A 22861-nucleotide genomic window follows, 5' to 3' on the forward strand; every position below is an offset into this window, starting at 1 on the left:
GAGTTTAGTTATCATATAAGGAGAAGGAAGAGGTTAGGTTATAGAGCATGTACACAGTCAGGATTGTTCAGCAAATGACAGAACTGCCACTTTATTTGCATCATGTACCTCTCTTTCATATCTCCTCAGTAAAATAATGAATGCTAAATTTAATATTTTCTTCAGTGCATGCTCTTGATTGACTCCTCTACTTGCTTTTCAACAATTTCAAACAGTGAGTCCCATGAGTGATGCTTTCATACTTTGCATTGCATGCCTGCAGTTTATTTCTGATGCTACTCTCTGCTAATTTATCACCATTTTGCTATGCGTCACTGCCTTTCATTTTGTCCTGATCAAAATTCACATATTATTTACCAGTGGTTCTAAATATAATGCAAATACCAAAGAGGAGAGAGGACACTACTGCTTGGTTCCTCTGTTCAGGCAGTGATTATCAGAGAGGATCCCTGTCCAGTTTAGTTTTCACCTCCGATCCCTCATATATACTCCTAATCAACCTTATAATTTTATCAGGGAATGAAAATGCTTCCATTGCTCTGCGCCTAAAGTCCCAGCCTACTCTGTTAAATGCTTTCCCTGTATCAAGACCAACAACAGTTGTATTTTTCTTATATTCTGCTTCCCTCAAGATCATCAGTGTTCTGTTAGTTGTCAAAAGTTTGCTTCCCCACCACAAAACCACACAGATCCATATGTATCAATTTTCGGCAATGCTTTTGCCAGTCTTTTAGCCACTATAGACAAACACTTCATAATCATGGTTTACTATTGAAATGGACCTGTATGAAGCTGGATCTGATGATCTGTACCTTCTTTAGGTATTACAGCTGCAACGCTTTCTTCCAGAATGTTGGTGCTCCTCCTCCTCTTAAAATACTGTTAAACAAAACCTTGCAGATCTTTATCAGTTTTTTCCCCTTCTAACTTCCAAACTTCTACATGAATACCATCTATTCCTGGGGACTTTCTTGAAGATTGGTTATACATCATCATTATTATCTCCTCGTATCTTAACTGCTCACCTAGTACTTATGGAGAAGATGCCTGGATAATGAATTCAGTGTGAGACTAGGATAGAAATGTACCCTAGTACCTTAATGACCATGACCTACAGTTTACCTAAAGCTATTTATTTTCATTTGGGAAAGTTTTCTTTTTCCTAAGGCTCTCCTAAATCATGTGGCATGTGAAAATAATCATTCATTATTTCCTCAATTACCCACTTAGACTCATTGTAGAGGCATACTGGATTTGGAGCTTATCCTGAACAGGGTTCCAATGAACTGCCAGGCACATGGACACACAATACAGTATGAGCAAGTGAAGTGTAATTTCACTGCACATTATGTCATTGGATGTGGGAGGACATGCAGTATCAAAATTCACACTCAGATTGTACAGATTCAGATAAAGTGTCGCTGTTTAGAACTGAACTGAGGACATAAGTAATGCAAGGAGGTAATGTTGATGACTGTGCTTTTTTGGATATAAATAAGCATGTAGCTAATATGAACATTCTTGTCCTCCAGAGTAAACTACGTAAAATAGTTTTTTCATTCATAATCCCATGACACATGTATAGCAGCATACTCAATAAGTGATCAAAGGCAGGCATTAGCACTTCATTGATGCCAAATGAAACATTTCCTCCACTGATCCATTTAACAGTTTGTCTTTGCCTGCACAAGCATTTCACTGACACTAAATGAAACATTTCCCCCAATAATCCCTTGAGTTGTTTGTCCAAGTCTCCATAAGTAGTCAACTGGCATCAAATGGAACTTCCCCAATGATTCTGGGGCAAGCACTTTTACTAAGATCAAATGAACCACTTCTCCCAAATACACATTCAGTAGTTTGTCTATGTAGGCCCAAACACTTCACAAACATCAAATGAGATATTTCCCCAAGCGATTCATTTCACAGTTTGTCCATGTCTAAAAAAACACTTCGCTGATACCAAAATAAACATTTCCCCCAACAATCCCCTCAGTAGTTTGTCCATGCTTGCACAAGGACTTCACTGACACCAAATGGAACATTTCCCCCAGTGATCCCTTCAGTGGTTTCTCCAGGTGTGTCCAATGCATGTCACTTGACACCAAAAGGAACATCTCCCCAAAACAATTCCTTCAGTAAGTTGTCTGTGTCTGCACAAGCATTTAATTGACACCAAATGAACCCCCCCCAAAAAAAAATGTTTGCACAAAGACTGCAGTGATGACAGAACAAATAATTTCCTCAAATGAACCCTGAAGTCATTCACTGACACCAAATAAAACATTTCCCTCAACGATCACTTCAGTAGTATGTCCATTTCTGTACAAGCACTTTTACTGACACCAAAAGAAACCTTTCCCCATGACCCTTTTTAGTATCTTTTTGGCCATATCTGCACAAGTACTTCATTAACACCAAATCAAACTTTTCCCCAGTGGTCCTTTCAGTCCTTTTTCCATTTATGCCCAAGCATTCTCTGACACGCAAATAGAACATTCCCATCCAATGATCCCTTCAGTAGTTTGTCCAGGTCAGCCCAAGCACTTCACTGACATCAAATGAAACACTTCCCCCAATGATCCTTTAGCTAAGAGGTCGAGAGGTATGCAAACTCTTAACTGCAGCTGCCACTGCAGGATCAATCTTACCCCCCACCCTGAAACACAGTTGTGGATCAGAACATGCATGCCAACACAAATCCTGTTCAATCAACTTTGCAATTTCTATCTTGAGCTAAGAGGTCAACAGTTATGCAACCCTCTAACTGCTGCTGCCACTGCTAAATTGCTTTCACTCTTCACATTTGTATGCACACACACATACACTTTATGTTTTTTTTTTTTTTTTTTTAATTTTTACACTCGTTAACAAAAGTTTTTCTGAGTCTAAGTATACTGGCCTCTGAAACATTTCAGAGATGCAGTAGGAGTATTCCAGGCAGCTGCCATTCAAATTCTCTTGCATTTCCTGTCAGCAATGTACACCAAGGTGGATGATTACATCCACTTCCCAGCAACAGTCATGGATTAAAGAACTGCCATGCAACAACTCTGTGCTATAGCCAATTTTCCCTGCATCCTCGGTGCAATAGACTGCACTCACTTTCCATTTAAAACACCTGCTGTACCTGATGCAGAACTGTAAATCAAAAGAAAGGTGTGTCAGGTGGTGTGCTCAGCAGATCCCTCATTACTAATATCATGGTGACACACTCTGGTAGTGTCCATGATGCTGCAATATGAAGGGAAAGTAGTCTGAGCTTTGCAACATGGTGAAATACCCTAGGGACTACTAGTCAGTAAGGACAGGACCACAGCTATGATGTAATCAGAATCCACATCTGTCAACATTAAGCATGAGAGCAACATATGTCCTGATGGTATGATTTGAGGCCAGTAACACTTATTTCATCTGGGGAGGCAAGGGTGGCCCATCTCCAGTGGCATTCCTTGCCCTCTCATAGCAGCAGTCTGTAGGCTGCACTGAGGATCATGCCAGAGTAACATCACCGACGAGCCTCACTGGATCTCTTGTGACTGCCCAAAGCACTGATCATGTTTGGTAGGTCTGTTCACACTTCATTCCTTGAGACAGTATTGCCCGTCCATCCAAGAAGACTGAAATCATGCTGGGGAGGAACCTCAATTATAATTGCATTCTCTCTGTGTGAGCAATTGTCTTCCCTACCCTCTGACTGACATCTGGAAGACAGTGTGATATGCAAATGTTATAATTTATATGAAGGCTCGCATATTAATATGATGATGTTACAAGCATATGCCAATTGACTATCTCACCTCTCCTTTACAATGCAAAGCTGTGCTACAAAATCAGTTTCATATGTATTTCTGATATGAATAGATAATCAGAATAAATATGAAAAAATGTCTGAATATGTAATATACAAGAAGTAATATCATCACATGTACAATACATTAAAAAGCTGCATAGGTCACATGGGGAATTTGAACCCATGGCAGTGGATATCATAACAAGTAAGGGACAACCACACAAGCAATGTGCTATAGTAATGGTGTTCCACAGTTACATGCACAACCAAACAGAATGACCATGTGTACTCCAAGAATGCTGATGCCTGTCATACACTACCACAGTCAGTGATACTCATCAAAGCAAATGTTACTCTCATAACATGGTATGCAACACACATAATGGAAGTTATATAGAAACAGTGCAGAAAAAAGTAAGCATATTAAAATGAAGTGTTATGCACAAGTGGCAACATAACAACACAATAAACAGTGAACCATCCTCATGTTGTTTCTATTAGACCATGTGCACTAACAACCACTACTATATTGATAAGCATCAGAAAGTATCTGTAAACTAGTCAGTGAACATACAACTTATGGAAATCCTCAGAAGTCATTGGTTTCCATTAAAATACCACAGATATTGCAGGTTAGTCAGCAATAACACCACATATATAATTTTCATTCCATCTGTATCTACTGCTCACCAAGACTGGTTCCTTTTTATCCATATGTTATAACTGCACATGGGGAAAATCTCCTCGTCAGTGGTAGTCTTTTACCTACCTCTGTATGTATACTGTTGAATTATAATGCAAACAAATTTACCAAAAAAAAATAAAAAGGACTTACAATATGTATAAGTTGATTAATACAGATTAATGATAACATAGGTATATGATAGCAGCAATCTATTCCACCACAATGCCAGCAGGTGACAGGTTACCTTTGAAGCTAGCTGTACATCAGCTATACCTAAAGTAAGTCAGAAGTTTGCTAAAATGAACACAGTAATTAGGACTGTCTGTACAGATTCATGCAATATAACAAAATTAAATAGGATATAGTACTATGCAGCTAAATTAATAACAGATCCAGTCTTACCACAAAAACACAGGGCACTAAGTGAAAGGAAGGGTAGAAATCGAATGCCATCATAGAAGTATCGAACAGAGAAAACTGTAAAGCAATTAAGACAAGTGTCACTGTTAGAAGGAATAGAGCAACAGTAATACTCAGAAAGATAGATGTGATAAAAGCAATGCGCAATATCAGAACAGATCCAGATCCATTGTGCACTATTGCAAATAAACTAAAAATACCAGCATAGGCAGAAAAACTAAGAAGATATGCAGATAAATATAAAGGAAAAGTGCAAAATAAGCAATCTGTTGATGACCCAAAAAAGTTTTACAGTGAACAGGATAACAAGTAAAAGAAACTGAAACACGACCAAAAAAAAAGAAATAGATGCATGTTGGAGAAATATCTATGAAGATCCTGTGGAACAGAACAAAGATGCTAAATGGAAGTATAGGAAAGAATAAGAAGTTCAAATGTACAAGATATAAAATGGGATGAAGTAACAGCCAGAGAGATTGAAATAAAGTTAATAAAAGCTCCTAACTGGAAAACCCAAGGCACAGATGCAGTAAATAACTTCTGGCAAAAAGTATTAACATTTTTACATGAAGATTTAGCCATGAGTAAGAACTATTTATATTAGCACCCTGAACAGACATCAGCCCGGTTAACAATAAGAAGAACAATACTCCTACTTAAGAGTGAACCTTCAAGATATCCTAGAAACTAGTCCAATAGCTTGCCTTCTGATGAAGTATAAACTACAAACTGGAATTGATGCTGACAAGAGTTTATAGTCATTTCAAAGAAAACTCAATTATGGCAATAGAACAAAAGGGTAATAAAAGAATGTCAAATGGAATAAGGATCATGTGCCGTTAAATACAGTCATAATGGAGAACTGTAAAAAGGGGAATAATCTCTAGGGCCAACAGCCTAGTAACCTCCTATGAACATATGAATCAGTACACATATCGGTTATGTATATCCATAGCGCGCGCGCGCGCACACACACGCACACCTCAAATGGCGAGGTCAAAGTGATGTAGCTTAAAATTCAGGTTATTGTATGCAAACCTCACGGGGCTACAAAACTGTTGTTCAGCTTAGCAAAGGTGGGGTCTTAAGGTAGTAGATAACACATTTGCTAGAAGCTAACAAAGCAAGTATCTGTCAGGAGATGCCAAGGAAAGGCAGTGATCCCAGGAATGTAGTATGAGCAAAAACAGCACTTCCATCTCCATAACCTGTTCTGTTATCTCAGACACAGTACCTCCCTAAATTCTAAATGCCTTCAACACATACCCATAATAATGCACATCATCATTACCCCCTACTCCCATTTTTCTACATTTTCTACATGGGTTCAGAGTGTCATGTGAACTATTGCAACCTCTTTTGATTCAATACCAATGTCCTACGTTCTTTGAGAGTCATGCCCGAGTGTTGCACGTGTTATGTCACATAATTCATCCCTCTCTTTGCTGGATGTGCTCATGTATTCTTCCTTGTTTCTCCCAAAACCTCATCACCAAATTGACCTCTATTTTCTGCACATATGTCTGAAATATTAATCTCTTTGTTTGACCTTCTTTGCAATTGAAGCTACTTTGGCTTCTGCAATGATGTCTTCATTTTCTCCATGTGTCCCACAGTGTGCATCCAATCATCTAAGTCACTTCACCTCCACCACTTCCACCTTCTGCAACTGCTCAGCCTTCACTGCCCAGGTTTCTGTACCATAAAGTATTGTTGGTCATAATGTGGGTTTGGACACCTTATGTTTCAGCTTCTTTGACATTATTCTGTCACACACTTCACCCTCACACTCTGTGCCATTTGGTTGTAGCCCCCTCTGATTCATAGGTTCATAGGTTGGTACTAGGCTATCAGCCCTAGGGCCTATACAAGCCTAGCCATAACAATTCCCTGGCTATTTCTTCCCACACTATTTACTTCCCTGGACCCCTGTCTAGCAGGGCAACTGACGTGATCCCCGGGGATCCTTTCTCCCATCCAATCGTCAAGGTTTCTTTTGAAGAAGGCCAAAGAGGCACTCTGTTTGACATGTATGGGCAATCTATTCCAGAGTCTGGGGAGTCTCTGGGTCAGGAACCTATCCCTCCAGCATGTTTTGTTTATTGTGATGACATGGTTTAGATCCCTGGAGCGTGTGGCTCTGAGGGATTAGGATTTCTTTAAGTGTAGCATGTCCAACAGCTCTGGGTTTGACATGGCCTTGTATGTTAAGCAGAGATCGCCTCTGAGTAGACGATATGCGACAGAGTATAGCTGGAGTTTTTTAAGGCGGTCAACATAGGGCATCTGCTTTAGGCCTGTGATTCATTTAGTGAGGTATTTCTGTGGCCTTTCCAGTTGTTGCAGATGTCTTGAGAGGTATGAGAGAACATATGTACAGCATTAAAACTAAAGATGAAAATAATGCTTTATTTAAGCATACAGTGTCATATAACAAATTCAAGAAGTTTTTATTTTCAATGAGGGATGAGTACAGTGGGACAATGACCTCCTTTTTTCTGGATGAAAACCCCTTAGTGATGAGGTGTGCCACATAGAAGGATTTCCTGACTGTTGTAGCGATGTGGTTATTGAAGGTGAGACCACTGTCCACCTGTGTCCCTAAGTCTCTTATCACACTTTTGGTGTTTAGTGTACTGCCACCTATATGGTAATTCACGGATACATGTTTTTTCCCAAAGGGGATAACTATACATTTCTTGGCATTGAGCTTGAGCCCATGGCTCTGGCACAAGCATCTGTTTCTGTAAGGCCCTTTTGTAGAGTATCCACATCATTTGGGGATTCAATAATGGCTCCCAGTTTGCAGTCATCTGCGAACTTTGTTAGCCAGAGTCTCTTAGTGTTGGCCTGTACTTCAGAGAAGTAGATGCCAAACAAGAACGGTCCCAGGACTGAACCCTGAGGTACTCCACTTGTCACTTGTCTGAAGTTGGATTTGGAGTTGGCTACTTTTACTGTGTGGGTTCTATCAGTAAGCCAGTTAGCAACCCATTGGGTGACGTAGGGATTAATGCCCAGCTTAGTAAGTTTATCTATGATTCCAGAGTGGGGGATGGTGTCAAAGGCCTTGGCAAGGTCTAGATAGGCTGTGTGGACCACCTTACCCGTGTCCATCACTCTGGAGGCTGATTCAAAGAAGTCAATCAGGTTCAGGAGACAAGATCGGCCCTTCACAAACCCAAACTGGGTGGGGTCCAGTGTTTGAAGGTTGCCAATGTCTTTGTTTATATGTTCCATGACAATACGATCCATGGCCTTGCAGATAAGGCTTGTCAGACTGATGGGACGGTAGTTTCCGGGATCCAAGGTGGATCCCCCTTGTGGAATGGGATAACTGTAGCTCTGCGCCACTCAGTGGGCAAGAAACCTGAGGTGAGGCTATGATTAAACATGACACTTAGGTGAGGTGCCAGTTCATATTGTAGTTCATGTAGTACACAGCCCGGGATGTCATCTGGTCCCATGGATGCTGTATTCTTAGCTTTGGAGAGTCCGTTTTTTTTACCTGTGTGGCCATTATTACCGGAATTTGGCAATCTTCCAGTATTGAGATGGGCCATTTAGGGGGTGAGAGGGGGGTGAAGTTGGCACTGAATCGGTCTGTCAGGATACTGGCAATATCCTTGGGATCAGTATAATTAATGCCATTCTGTTTTAGCTCAGAGCAGATCTGAGCATTGCCATTTAGATTCTTGACATAGTTATAGAATGACTTGTGGTTGTCTTTGGAATCTTTGGCAATTTTATTTTCGTAACTAGCTTTGGAGGATTTTATGAGGGATCTCAGTTTCTTACTGAGGCTGGTAAGGGAGTTTTTTGCATCCTGGGATTTTCCTCTTTGCTGCAACAGTTTCTTCCTTCTGTTGTAAAGTTTGTTTATGGCAGGGGACCACCAGATTGGCTTCCTTTCTTTGGATGAGAGCATCTTGGTTCTATTTAGGATGGCACGATTCATGCATGAGTGGATGTGCTCGTACAGTGCCTTAGTGTAGGATTCAGCAGTTGAACTTTCAGTTCCCGTCTGCATGGGTGTCATGAAGTTTGTCACTTCTGACTTGAATAGCATGAAGTTGGCTTTGGAGAAGTTTTTTATGGAGGTTTCCTTAGTTAGGAGTGGGGGTGAGATGTGAATGCTAAGGGTGATTAGCTTATGGTCAGACTTGATTAACGAGGGGGTGACCTCCCTTCTAGCTTTGACCTCCCTTCCTAGATACTTGAAACCATTTTTTCTTTTTCCAAACACCTTTACTGAATTATCACTTGTGACATAAGCACATTTACAATCACATGAAAGTAATCACACTATAATTAACATAAACATTGTACTTCACATACTGTATATATTGCTATATGTCATGTAACTTTAGCAACATTACATAAATTATTAAATTCCACCTTTTTTCTTTTTTTTTTTAAACAAGAAACATCTTTATTAAGCCATCACTTACAACACAGGCAATCATACATTTATACAAATGAAAACAAACCACACCGACACAATCCTAGTTGCAAGCAATTTACATCACAATCCATACTGACACCTTCCCTGTTGCAAACATTATACATCACTTATAATCTATTCAGTCTTTTTCAGTCAAACATTACTTAGCTCATTTAAGTCCTGCCACCTTTTAAACCTCATTCCTCCCTTGTATGTATTTTTCCCACAATTCCCATTTTCTTCTTATGTAATTTGCTCCTACCCTTTTCTAAAGATCTCAATTCCAGTTATTTTATGTCAGTTACTACATTCACTGCTTCCAGTATAGTAGGTTTAGACTATGATTTCCATTTTCTAGTAATTGCTTTTTTGGCAGCGACCTCTATTAGACACAGCAAGTCCTTACCATGCCTAGGCAATTCCAATTCTGTATCACAGCTCAGAAAAATCACCTCCCTCGTCACACCAAACTGCCTACCCAGCATCGCCGATAGTGCACCCAGCAGGGAATCCATAAAGTCTGCCAATTCACCGCACTTCCAGAAAATATGCTCCCAATTACCTCTTTCTTCCCTGTCCCAACTCCAACATTTACTGTCTACCTGAGGAAATATTTTCTAGAGTCTACTTGGGGCATAAAAATATCTATGTAAACATTTCCAGGAAAAAATCATATATCTTCTAGATTTTGTTGCATATTTAGCAGACATACATATATCCTCCAATTGTTACTTTGTGAATTGCTTATCTAATTTCTCTTCCCAATCCTGTCTAACTTCCTCTGACTGATTCTTATAGTTATCATGCACCATTTTATATGCTCTAGATACTTGAAAATGTTATCCTGTTCTGCAATCTTCCCTTCAGTCTCAATTTTCTGCTTCTTTTGATTTCTCCATTTGCTGCTATGACAACTGTCTTGTCTCTACCAAATTTCATTTGATGTGACTTCAGTTTTGTATTCATACCCCAATCTGCAGAACTTCTTGTTTACAGTCTGCTTGTAATGCCACATCATCTGCGTACATCAGCTTTGTTGACCTGCCCACTTAGAAAAGTGGTACTGATGGTCAATAAAGACTGGAAGATACAGCTTTAGCAACAAAGTAATTTAATTTTCCACTTTAGTCTCACCAAGACTTCATCAGAAAAACAAATGAAAACAGTAAAACTCAAACAACACATCTTAAATACATTCATTATACATGTAATTAATCAATTATCCAATAAAAATTCACTTTGAATCAAAACCATTCACCTAGTTAAAAAGACTGTTCCTATAACTGTAACAAATCTTAAAAGCCATGTGTGCCTAAATCTTGTGACCCATTGTAGCATACTGACAAGTACTAAATGTAGGGAAAGTTTTCATTACACTTTCCTGATAGTTAATTTTCTATGTTTTAGGAAGCATTTGATATTTATTGCATCATTTAATCCAGGCCTCCTGTCTGCCCTCAATTTTATTTGCCAGGAAGTTTCCCTTTTTTTATCACATTTTTAAAATCCCCACCTCTGGGATCTGTTTTCACTACCTCCAAAATTGAAAATAAAAACTTCTTGAATTTGTTATATGTCACTGAATGCATAAATAAAGCATTATTTTCATCTTTCGTTTTAATACTGTACATATGTTCTCATTATTTACATCAAAGTTCGTGTGGTCATCCTACGTAAAATGTTTCGCAGCCACTGCACAAAGCAATGTATACTAAGCCTTTTTCTCTACATGTCAAATGACCCACCAACTTAATGGTATGATTCATGTGGGGTATACTAATGAATGGCCCTTCTAAAATAAACCTGCAAAACTTGCAGTGACCACACTTAAACATTTCCATCTGTTTTAAAATAGGTGGACTATTGCTCCTAGAAGACATTCTTTAAACTACTGTTGTTCCTATAAATGAAGCTGGGCTTGCTACCTAAAGTTTTTGTCAGCTCGCTATTACCTTCTATTATTCTCCAGCTTTGAATAATCCCTCAAATCTCCCCACTGTCTGTAGTCATATCAAGATTTCACACTGTACCAAAATTAGATGTTCTACCCTCTTTTATATTATTAATAACAAAAGGTCTTTTCAAAATAGGTGGATAAAATTGGTTTCTTTTCGACAAAATATCTCTCTGTTGTTGTGTCTTTTGGCTTTTCCCGGTTAGGGGTTGCCACAGCGGAACTCCGGTCCGCTAATGACTGGCAGTAGATTTTTACGTGCCGAGTTGCTGGCCCTGATGCACAACCTTCAATGAAGGTACGCCCATTCACGCATGTCTCCACACAAAAGACAAGAAACATAGACGTAATCTTATGAAATTCACTATTCAAGTCTACAATAGAGGTAGTCATAAGGCAAGCCCGTATAGACTTCCCCTTGGGAATGTTCTTTTTAATGAAATAAGGGTGGTTGCTTTTGAAATGTAAATAACCATTGGTGAAAGTATCTTTCCTATAAATTTTACTCTCAAATTGTTTATCTAACTCATTCCATTCTAAAGTCCCATCCAAAAAAATCAACCCTATCCCCCAATGTCGCTTTGCACAAACTGTAAATACACAGATTCAGCATTCAATTCTTCCATAAACTGTTCACTGGTGTTAACAGTCTACTTCCAAAATAAAAAGGAAATCATCTACAAATCTAGCATAACAATGTATTTTATAGGACAGTTTTAACTTAGAATATTGGCCTCCCACCATACCATCACTATATGGCGTAAGATGGTGTCGCAGGTGAACCCATAGCAACACCCTTACCTTGTTTAAATAAACACCCATCAAAAGTGAAATAATTATGCTCTAAAATGATTTCCAAAAAACTACAAACTAAACTTACTTGACAGGGTTACAAGTTGGAATATAAGGAAAGAAATTCTCTTACAGCTTTCACTCCCTGTACATGACGAATAAAGGTAAATAATGCCACTACATCTGCTGTCATAATAAAATGCCTTTTTTTGTCAAAAACAAAACTTGAAAGAAAATTCCTAAACTTATCCCATAAGTCTCATTAGTCCTTTAGATAAGAGAACTAACTCTGTACTACTGGATTCAGGTAAAAATCAATCAACAGACCTAAACCTTCAGAAACAGAGTGGGGAGCAGATACTATTGGTCTGAAAGCAGGGTCGGACAAACACTTATGGATTTTAGGAATACCAAAAAGTGTGCCGCCACTCGGTTTTTCAAAAAGACAACAATTGTACATTTTCATGTCTATAATATCATTCATAAGGGCTTTATATAAATAGGTGTTAATAAACTGAAAGTCCCTGACATTTACTTCTAAATATTCCTCAATGTTGTTTAATAATTTAAACATAGATGCTTTATATTGTGCAATAGTCATTGCTACAACATTTCCCCCCTTGTCACACTTCATATACCTCAGGTCACTCCTGGAGGTAAGCTCAATTAGAGCTGCCCATTCCAAACTAGTTAAATTGTCAAATCATTTCTTATTTTTACCACCCCCATCCAAATAATGACCAATGTCTTGTAAACAAGCTTCTTCAAAAGTTTTCAATGTCTAAGTACAGGTGTATAACTAGAAGGTTTGTAAAAACCATTATAATTGTCTTTAACATGTTTAAAAACATAATTCAAGTTTAATTTTCGAACATACTGTTTGAAATTAACAGTTCTAGAGAAGTCCACCCTTCTAGTAGGCATAGAATTGAAGCCGTAACCTAACAATTTAACCTGAGAATCACTTAAAGTGATTCCAGATAAATTTACAATCTTAAACTGATCTCCAAAATGTCACTGTTCGTCGTCGGAGGATTCTGATGCTGTTAGGCCTCTCTCCTTCATGTTCCGAGGCCTTAAAACTCGATTTTCTCTTTTGGGGAAAAAAGAACCACTTTTTCAGAAGCTTGTTTACAAGACATTGGTCACAACAGCACTGAATTGCTGTGGAAAAGCTGCAATTACTTGCAACTTTTCCACGGCAATTCAGTTACTTCACCAACCTGGACCTGCAGGCAAAGCGGCTGCCTGTTAGGTGCGGGTGCTTTAATTCGTGCAGCAATTGGCTGCAATTCATGAAAGGGGTTGGGATTGGGGCAGGAAGAGCCTTGCAAAGATCACGGCTGTAGGAGTGCTTTGTTTTACAGCCACTAAAAAAAGACCGAGATTTTTTTTTTTTTTCTAACGAGCCAGCCATCCATCCATCCATCCAGCCATCCATCTATCCATCCATCCATCGATCCATTCATCCAGCCAGCCATCCAATCATTCATCCATCCAGCCATCCATCCATCCAGCCAGTCATCCATTCACTCAGCCATCCATCCATCAAAGCCATCCATCCAGTAATTCATCCATCCAGCTGCTACTCCCACTTACCAGCTAGCCACTCCAGCAACCAGCCAGTCAGCTAACCACTCCAGCAGCCGGCTAGCTAGCCACTCCAGCAGCCAGCCAACCAGCCACTCCAGCAGCCAGCCAACTAGCCACTCCAGCAGCCGGCCAGCTAGCCACTCCAGCAGCCATCCATCGTACCCATAACAGCATCTCCTTCACCACTCCTGTGGTGATGTCATGGTAGAGGGTGTGGCCAGTGTCTTATTGGTCACACCCCCATGTCCCACTTTGGACTGGTTAAAAGGTGGCAACCGTAGTCTCCACCACCTCATTAATGTGAATGAGGACATTTTCACCTCTTTTCACTGTCTAATTGAGATTAATGGAACTTTTTATCTGCCTTCACAACTATTATAGTATTGTCTTTGCCACAAAAGTTTTGTTTCAATAGAAGATTCAAGTGATTAATGAACTCCAACACTTAGCTAAGAATAATGAGACCATGTTTATAGTAAATCTCTTAAAAACTCAAATACTATGACTTTCTTTAAAACATAGTGTAACATTTCATGAAAATTCTTATAGTAGTTATACAATGTTAGTCAAAATGTAGGTAATTACATAATTCATAAAAATTGTGAACTGTGTGTGAAGACTGAGATGAAAGCTGACAACAAAACTTTAAAGCCCTGTACATGGGCAATGGGGACACAGACTGACTGACTACTGCAGAATACTTTGTAAATGATCATGTTTTACTAGAATCCATGTGGATGACTGTACGTTCACTGTCTCACTAGCACATGGCAAGTGATTCAAAAAATCATTTCTCTGACTACTGTAGCTATGACCTAGTAGTTGAGTGAAAGAATGCCTGCAAAATAATTGGTCAATACTGCTCTGCATTCCAGAGTCACCTAAATTAGGATGGTTTGCACCATGGAATAATCAGTCAGCAGCAATTAAGCAGTGTCAGCAAACTACTGCACAACATATTAACACCCAAAATGGCCAAAGTGTAGCCTATCACAAAATAGTATGCAACTGAGGGGAAGATGCAGGTTCTGTATCAAGCCAGGCAGGGACGTCAGGAGGCATACGCAGTGTACTGATTTCAGTACAACTTCTTTAGAAGAGGGGGTAGCTTTTTAAGCAGTGTTGCTCCTTTAAGGATGCTGGGCGCCAGAACCATAGAGCTGAACTCACATCACATCCGGCTGCTGGGCACCAGAAACATAGAGCTGAGCTCACATCACGTCATGTCCGGCTGGCTGCGAGCAGGAAATGTATAACAGGGGCAATGGATTATCGGCGTCATGTCTGTCTGGCTGCGAGCGGGAAATGTGCGCGAATGGATTATCGTTGTGGCAATCGAGGCTGCGAGTGGGAAATGTGCGCGAATGGATTATCGTTGGGGCAATCGGGTGAACGAGATTATCAGGTAAGCAATGGAGTGTGTGTATGAATGGATTATCGTTGGGACAATCGGGTGAACGAGATTATCAGGTAAGCAATGGAGTGTGTGTGTGAATGGATTATCGTTGGGGCAATCGGGTGAACGAGATGCATTGCTGATACTGTACTGTGTTGTAAAGGGGGGTGGATGATGTAGTCCTTTTTGGCGAAGATATCTAGTAGTAACTATGAACCTGTTATCAGTCCGCCATCCATTCCCTATTGCAATATTACTAGCGTATCATTTTTTTAATGCAACATAGGCAATTTATTCCTCAAGGGCAACAGGCACTTTATTTGTAGATGAAACAATGAAATATAAAGTTTGCTAGCAGCAACCTCTTCATTAGTTACAGATTTTTTTAATGTGGAATTATGTAGATCGCTTTTACTAGTTCAGAGATTGTGCATATTTACTGATACTGGTGGACTGTAGAAGTTTGAGTAGACTTTTATGATGGAAATGTTCTGAATTGGGATGTTTTGTCATTATTGGTGCATGCATTTTGTTTCATTGTTTACTGGAAAAATGTTCAAAACAATAAATTTAAAACGCTCTCAAACAACTATAATGTATTGTACAAGGAATATAATTTAATACAATCAGGGAGGTGTATCAAAGAGCACTTGTATGTTTCATGTGCAAGGGCCCTATGATTTGAAAACAGTCCAAAGTTAATCTTTATCTGCCACTGGCAAAAATGTATTTTCTTTGAATGTGGGTTTCAATGCTGTTTCAATGAATGTGAGTTTCAAGGGCAGAGAAGTTTTAATGCTAAGTCTAGTTCATTGTGAGACTGCATTGCTTTGTTTAGCAGATATTTATTGGTGTTCGTGCTGTAAAATGCAAAATAAAACTTTTCTGGCAAATCATTTAGGAACGAAGTCACTAAATGATGACAGACATTAAGTTTCAGACGTCATAACCTTCAGAAAAATGCATGCTAAAGCAGGACCTGTTATTCTATCAACTGTCTTAAGTTTATACAAGATCAATTTTTAGTACTGTTTGTATGTTCCCCCAATATATTTGGCCTTGTCCAGATTTCCTGCATTAAGAGGTTGAGAGGTACGTGCAAATAAATCACTTTATAGAATTAGAAATATCCAAACTTCTCAACTGTCCCCAATTTTGGCTCAAAATGTTGCTCTCCCCCTAATAATCCCTCCGCAAAATAGCAATTTTGGAATAAAATGTGGAGGGTTTACAATTATAAATAACTGTAATGATCAGAGTTATACATTACTTTTACTTCAGAAATGCATGTAGATTCTCTAATTTTGTCAGCTGCTCAAGTTAACAGTGCTCATATTAAAATGGTGTCCCTTCTTTGACAGGTTCCCAGCTGTATTGTCTGGCAATTTTATATTTTTGCATCACATTTTTGGTCCGTTTTTCATAAAATTGTGGTTTTCTGGCAAATTAGTGGCAAATCATTAAAGACTGAAGTTAGAAAATAATGGCAGACATTTGAGTTTCAGATTTCATACCCTTCAGAAAATTCATACTAATGCAAGACCTACTACTATTCTATTATCTTTCTAAGTTTATAAGAGCAATATTTAAAAAAAAAATGTCCTTATTTTTGGGTCTTTGCCTCAGTTTTCTTTATGGGTTTTTTGCTCTAAGAGGTTGAGAGGTATTTGTGTGTGTGTGTGTGTGTGTGTGTGTGTGTGTGTGTGTGAGAGAGAGAGGTAGGTAGCATACTCTTGCAGAATGTCCAGATTTTTGCCCAGTATTTTTTGTCTGTTCCTCATAAATTTTGTGATTTTCTAGAAAATCATTGAAGGCTGAAGTTGCTAAATAATGACAGACATTTGAGTTTCAGAGTTCATGTCCTTTAGAAAAATTAATACTAATCCTGTTATTCTAGCAACTTTCTCATACTAGCACAAATCCTGTTATTCTAGCAACTTTCTAAGTTTACGCATTATTTAATAACTGTCCCTGTTTATTTTAGGCTTTGTCCATATTTCTTGCACTAAGAGGTAGGTAGGGGTGTGTGTGTGAATGAAACACCCTAGTTAGGGATAGCAGGTGGTTAGTAATTTAATCAAGCTCAAAACCTGTACCTTTCCTACAGAAAGCAAAAGCGTGAGTCCTCTATCCCAACGACCATGCTGCATTTTTCAAAGAAATGACTTTCAGGTTCATTTTCAATTCAAGGAACCGAATTTGAGTGAATCTATATTATATTACTGAAGAGGCATTACAGCGAATGCCTCTTCATTGACACTAAAAGAGCAAACCGTGAATAATGAGAATGGCGGTAGCTTGGCTGGGGAGGGGGGGTAGCAGTCTGAGAGCTGTGAGTACAAATTTGAAAATCCTAGCTACACTCCTGAAGCCAGTGGACAGAAAGTGGCTGCTGGATAACATCAGTCTCTACAACTCAGAAGCTGATAATAAATGGAAATGTTGAAGAAAATGGTGTACTAAGTCAATGTCTGGCTGTTTGGCAGAATGACATAGCTGGGTCACATGACCAAGTATGGCTTGTCGGCTTAGCGCTATGATTCTCACTTTGGGTGCAAGAGGTTCCAGGTTCATATCCCAGACAAGCTCGGTATTTTACCCAGCCTTGATGGATCTGTTGCACATGCGGAAAATAAATAGCACCAGAAGTACTAGATCCAGGGATCTGAACTTCTTGTGACATAAACAGGATGTACTGGATAGACAAATATGTGTCTTAAAGGATTTCCACACTATGGAATTGGCTCCACAACTATGTTCAAACAAAGTAGAAAACACCAACCAAGAGCAATGCAATGAAGAGCATATAGTCCAGAATTCATTCATGATAAAAACTCATCCAATAACGGTATCCAAACAAATAGTAAGGCAAAAGGTTTAATACAAGTGAACATACAGAGCAAATGCTTCATCAGACCAATGGTCTGATGAAGCATTTGCGAAAGCGCTAACCATCGTTCTGTACGTGCACTTGTATTAAACCTTTTGCCTTACTATTTGTTTGGATATCGTTATTGGATGAGTTTTTATCGTTGGTGAATTGGAGTAATTCTGGACTATATGCTCTTCATTGCATTGCTCTTGGTTGGTGTTTTCTACGTTATTATACAGTGCTTTATACCGAGAGCATTAACCCCGCGTGAATCTGGTGATTTTATGTTCAAACAAAACCTTGACAGTTTGATGGGAAATTGTTAACAGTCTGGCCTCTATGTCACTTACGGATAGAGGCGATCAATAATACAAGTATTAGCCTACCACATCCCCTAAAAATACACACACACAAACCTATACTCGTATACATATACACTCAAATATACATAAACACACACACACACAGATATAGACAGAAACACAGACCCATACACACATAAATGCCACACATGTACACACACACACACACACACACACATATATATATATATATATATATATATATATATATATATATCACACACCCACACATACATACAAAAATGCATGCACATTACATATATTACACATTTTATAGACACACATGGGGTATAGCAGTGGATACAGGAAGTAGAGGAGAGAGTTTGTTTTCCCATTTAATAGCCTGCTGGCAGTTTGACAGACACCTGTGAAACCAGGTAACGGAAGACGAAGTGAGGTTGTATGTTGCAAGTTTTTTTGAGTAGCAGTTATTGGGATACAGTGTCAAAGGCTTTTGACATGTCTAGAAAAATTGCTGAGACCAATTGTCCTTCATTTTTGAGGTGTCGAATAACATTGGTGAAGGTTATTAGTACAGTGTTAGTACTATGCTTAGGCCAATGAAAGAGAAGAGGGAAGGAGATATCTGATGAAATTAACTACAGCAGCAGGTGACTAGAAAGACAGCTGATTTTAAAAACACAACAGAACCAGGGAGGTAGCGTGGGGAAAAACTTAATTAAACATATTGAATGATAGAAGCAGATTTAGTGGCAGTATTTAGACTACTTGTGAATATGATAAAAAGGAGAGGGGCAAGGATGGAATCCTGAGGAACACCAACAGAGACTGGGAGGAGTGTGGAGAGTTTATTATCCCATTTAGTTGCCTATTGTCGATTAGTAAGGTAGCTAAAGAACCAGCTGACAGCTGTAGAAGAGTTGAGGTTGAAGGAGGCTAGAGTGTTGAGTAGTAGTTGGTGGGATACCGTATCAAAAGCTTTGGACATATCTAGGAATATAGTAGAAACTAGTTGTCCATTGTTTTTGAGGAGATTGATGTAGTTAGTGAAACTTATGAGGGCTGTGAAAGTACTATGTTGTGGATGGAAGCTGTGCTGTGAACTAGATAAGAGGTTATTTGTAATGACGTGGTCTAGAAACTGTTTATGGATACATTTCTCTAAGCTTTTGGCTAGGGGTGAGAGAATGGCAATGGGCCGATAATTAGAGAGATCTTTAGATGGGCTTCCCTTGTAGACGGGGATGATATGGGATATTTTCCACAGTATGGGGACATATTGTTCTGCTATGGAATGATCGATTAGGATATATACGGAATAGGCGATGGAGCTTGCAGCAGTTTTTAAGAAGTCATTAGGGATTTGGTCAGCTGGTAGACAGGTAGGTTTTAGTTTTGATAGGAGTTTTTGATATAAGAGGTTTGTATGGGTTTAAAAGAGAAGTAGTTGAGTTTAGAGTTAGTACAGGTAGGCACTATAAGGGGTTAGTTACATTTGTTGTTGTTTAAAAGTGAGGTGACAGTTGTGATGAAATGAGAGTTAAATTGGGATGCTATACATTCAGTGCTATTTGTTGTAGATGGTGCAGGGGTAGAGGTTTTGCCAGGATTGAGGAAGGAGTTAAGGTTTTTCAAACTTTTTGTGGCTTATTTATGTGTTTTTGCTGACAAGCTAGAAAATGGGACTTTTTATCAGATATTTGCTTCCTAGTTAGGTTTCTTAGTTGTCTATAATAGGTTTGGTTTTTGAGGTTTGATAATCAGTCCAGGCTCTACCCCTTTGTTTAATAAGAGATTTAGCATCTTTGGTTATCCACGGTAGGTTTTTGGCTTTGGAGCGAATTTTTCTTGTTGGAGCGAGGTTGTTAAGGATGTTGAGGAAGGTATCATTAAAATATTGTACAGCTTGGTCTAGGTGGAGTAGGGAATTTAAGATGGTAGGGGAAAATGTTCTTTTGTTGTGTATGTGTTTGAAAATGACATTACAGGGGAAGTGAAAGCATTTCCTTAGAAGAAAGGTAGGGGAGTGATCACTGAGACAATCAGAGAGGCACCCAGCCTGGTGGGCAAAGTTGGGCTTATTGGTTAGTATCCGTCTAGAACAGATTCTTTCTTGGTGTGTTTATCGATTCTAGTGGGGAAGTTTATAGTTTGGGTGAAACTGAATAAATTGATAAAATTGGAGGGGTTGTCAGATGAGCAGGATAGCCAGTCCAAGTTAAAATCACCTAACACTACTGTTTCTTGGTTGAAATTAGAGGATGCCCAAGACAGAAGACTTTCAATGATAGGAAGATTATTTCCTGGTGGTAGGTAGGAGGCAATAATTATGATGGTTTTATATGGATTTACTTCAAATTGGGTAGTTAGAATTTCTGCTTCTGATAGATCTAGGGGAGTACAGATTACTTTTTTCAATTTTGAGGACATTTTTACACATGATGGCAATGCCTCCACAATGCTTGTTCAGCCTAACTTGTCTAATAACATTATAACCACTAGTAAATACTTCCTCATCTTTAATGTGGAGTTTTAGCCATGTCTCTGTAATAATTACTATATTAGGACTGTAGGTAGTTAGGGCTGCATGAACTTCACTATTTTTTTGTGATACTTCTGAGGTTAAAATTAGTTATGACTAAGTCTGATTTGAAATTTTTAGGGGAAGAAGGTGGAGGGCAGTATTAGCAGGTGTGGTGGGTGTTATTGAGTGGGGTGGGAGTAGCTGTGTGGGTCCTAGGTTAGGATGTATGTCAGCCTGGAGTTTGACTTCTGTTAATCAGTATAGGAGAGAGAGTTTGAACTTGGATATTAGTCGATGAAGGAAATCTGGATAGGAAGAAGGGTTGGGGGTATGGATATATTTATAGTGGAAGAGCAATATGTTAGAGTTAGTATAGAAGGTAGAACAGATGTGAAAATAGATATTTGGTTTTGTATGGTATGTAACAGTGGGGAGTGTAGGACAGGGGTAATGTGTTATGTTTCATGTGATGAAGGAAGTGAAGTGGGAGGCTAGGTAGACAGTAATGAGTAGGAGAGAACTGCTCAAAAGAGTAGTGTTAACTGACATGGTGAAATAGTAGGGAAATTGGAGAGAAATATGGGTGGGTTGGTGTCTGCAGTTTAGTAGAGAGTGGAAAATGTACTTATACAGTGATGGGGTGACAGTGTTATATGAGGGATGAAAATAATGGTTAGTGAGATGGGAGGGGAGAAAATGAAAAATAAATTGACTGCGGGTGTGTCAGATGAGGTACCTGCAAGTAATAGGATAATAAGCTAGAAAGGTGTGGTGCAAGGAAAGTGGGGGTGTATGGGAATGGGGGTAGGGTAGGGTAGCGGAGTGAGCCTGAGCGAATCGAGGGCAAATGGAGCGGGTTGAGCCAAGCCCAGAGGCAAGTACAGTCCAGAAACAATCAGTAAAAACTGTAATAGAAAAAGGCTATGTACTGTTAATAGTAAGGAAAGAAGATGTTTTATTGTGTAGTACTATCAAGTAAGAAATGTCTTAAAGCAGGCTGATTAGTCCAGCATTTAAGAGACATAAGTTTGTTGAAAACTAACAGATTATTTTAAGAATGGGGGGTTCTTTGCTACCAAGCTGCTTCCCAGTGTACCAACTCGCTAGAAAATAGATAAAGCCTTAAATAAGTATATTTTAAGACTTAAAAAACTAAGCAAACATACTTTACAGAAAAAAAAAGATGGTGCAAGATGAGAGATAACAGAGATGAATGATGACTGATTTTCGTTGCAACCATTTATTCAGTATGCAGGACTTTTAACAATACACTGGCAGTATGGAGAGGAAAAAGACAAGGCTTGGCTGTTAGCTGAGGAGAGAAAAAATAAAAATTGTTACCAATTATGGTGTTTAGCACACAAAAGATGGAGGTATTTTAGAGAGTATAGAAAGCTAACTTCAAACAATATAAAAAACTGTTGAGACTACCACATTATCATTCACTCTAGCACAGTAGTTCAAATGCAGTGCTACACAAAATTTAGATTTAAAATGTTGCTAAAGTTAACAATAAAATATACTTAGAAAAAACAGGCTATTATACCTGTTGCAGTGAGTATTATATACTAAAGCATAATTGAAATCTATGGCAAGAAAAACAATTATGAAGTCACTAAGAGGAGGTAAAACAGTTAGCAAACAATTGCATTAACCAATACATAAAACATACAGCAAGATAGTTTGGTCTGCTGTAAGACAGCTAAAACTATTGGAGTGGAATCAGGCATAGGGTATATAGTGCAGCATTTACAATTATAGAGTCTTAAAACACAGACCAGGCAGCAAGTCAACAGTCTAAGCAGCTGCAATCATAAAATTACTGTAGCTGAAACAGATATTTTATACAGCACATTTACATTAGTGAGTTTTAAAAACACATAGCAGGACTATAGTCAATAAGTCTAAATAGCTGTAATCACAATTTTATTTGAACCAGGCATAAAGAATACAGTGCAGCATTTAAATTAGTGAGTTTTAAAACACAGAGCAGGCCTCTAGTCAACATGTCTAAGTAGCTGTAATCACAAAAAATGTGACAAATAAAAAAAAACTTACAGAGAAA

The 22861-nt window shown here is 38.7% G+C and overlaps 1 protein-coding gene across 4 annotated transcripts in view; it reads right to left on the minus strand.

The window, feature by feature from the left end:
* PLA2G7 (phospholipase A2 group VII) overlaps positions 1–22861 on the minus strand; it is a 1251751-nt gene that overhangs the window by 491207 nt on the left and 737683 nt on the right. The window lies entirely within an intron of this gene.

This window comes from Protopterus annectens, chromosome 2.part1 (genome assembly GCF_019279795.1).
Source record: "Protopterus annectens isolate FY-2018-M chromosome 2.part1, PAN1.0, whole genome shotgun sequence".
Taxonomy (NCBI): domain Eukaryota; kingdom Metazoa; phylum Chordata; order Ceratodontiformes; family Protopteridae; genus Protopterus; species Protopterus annectens.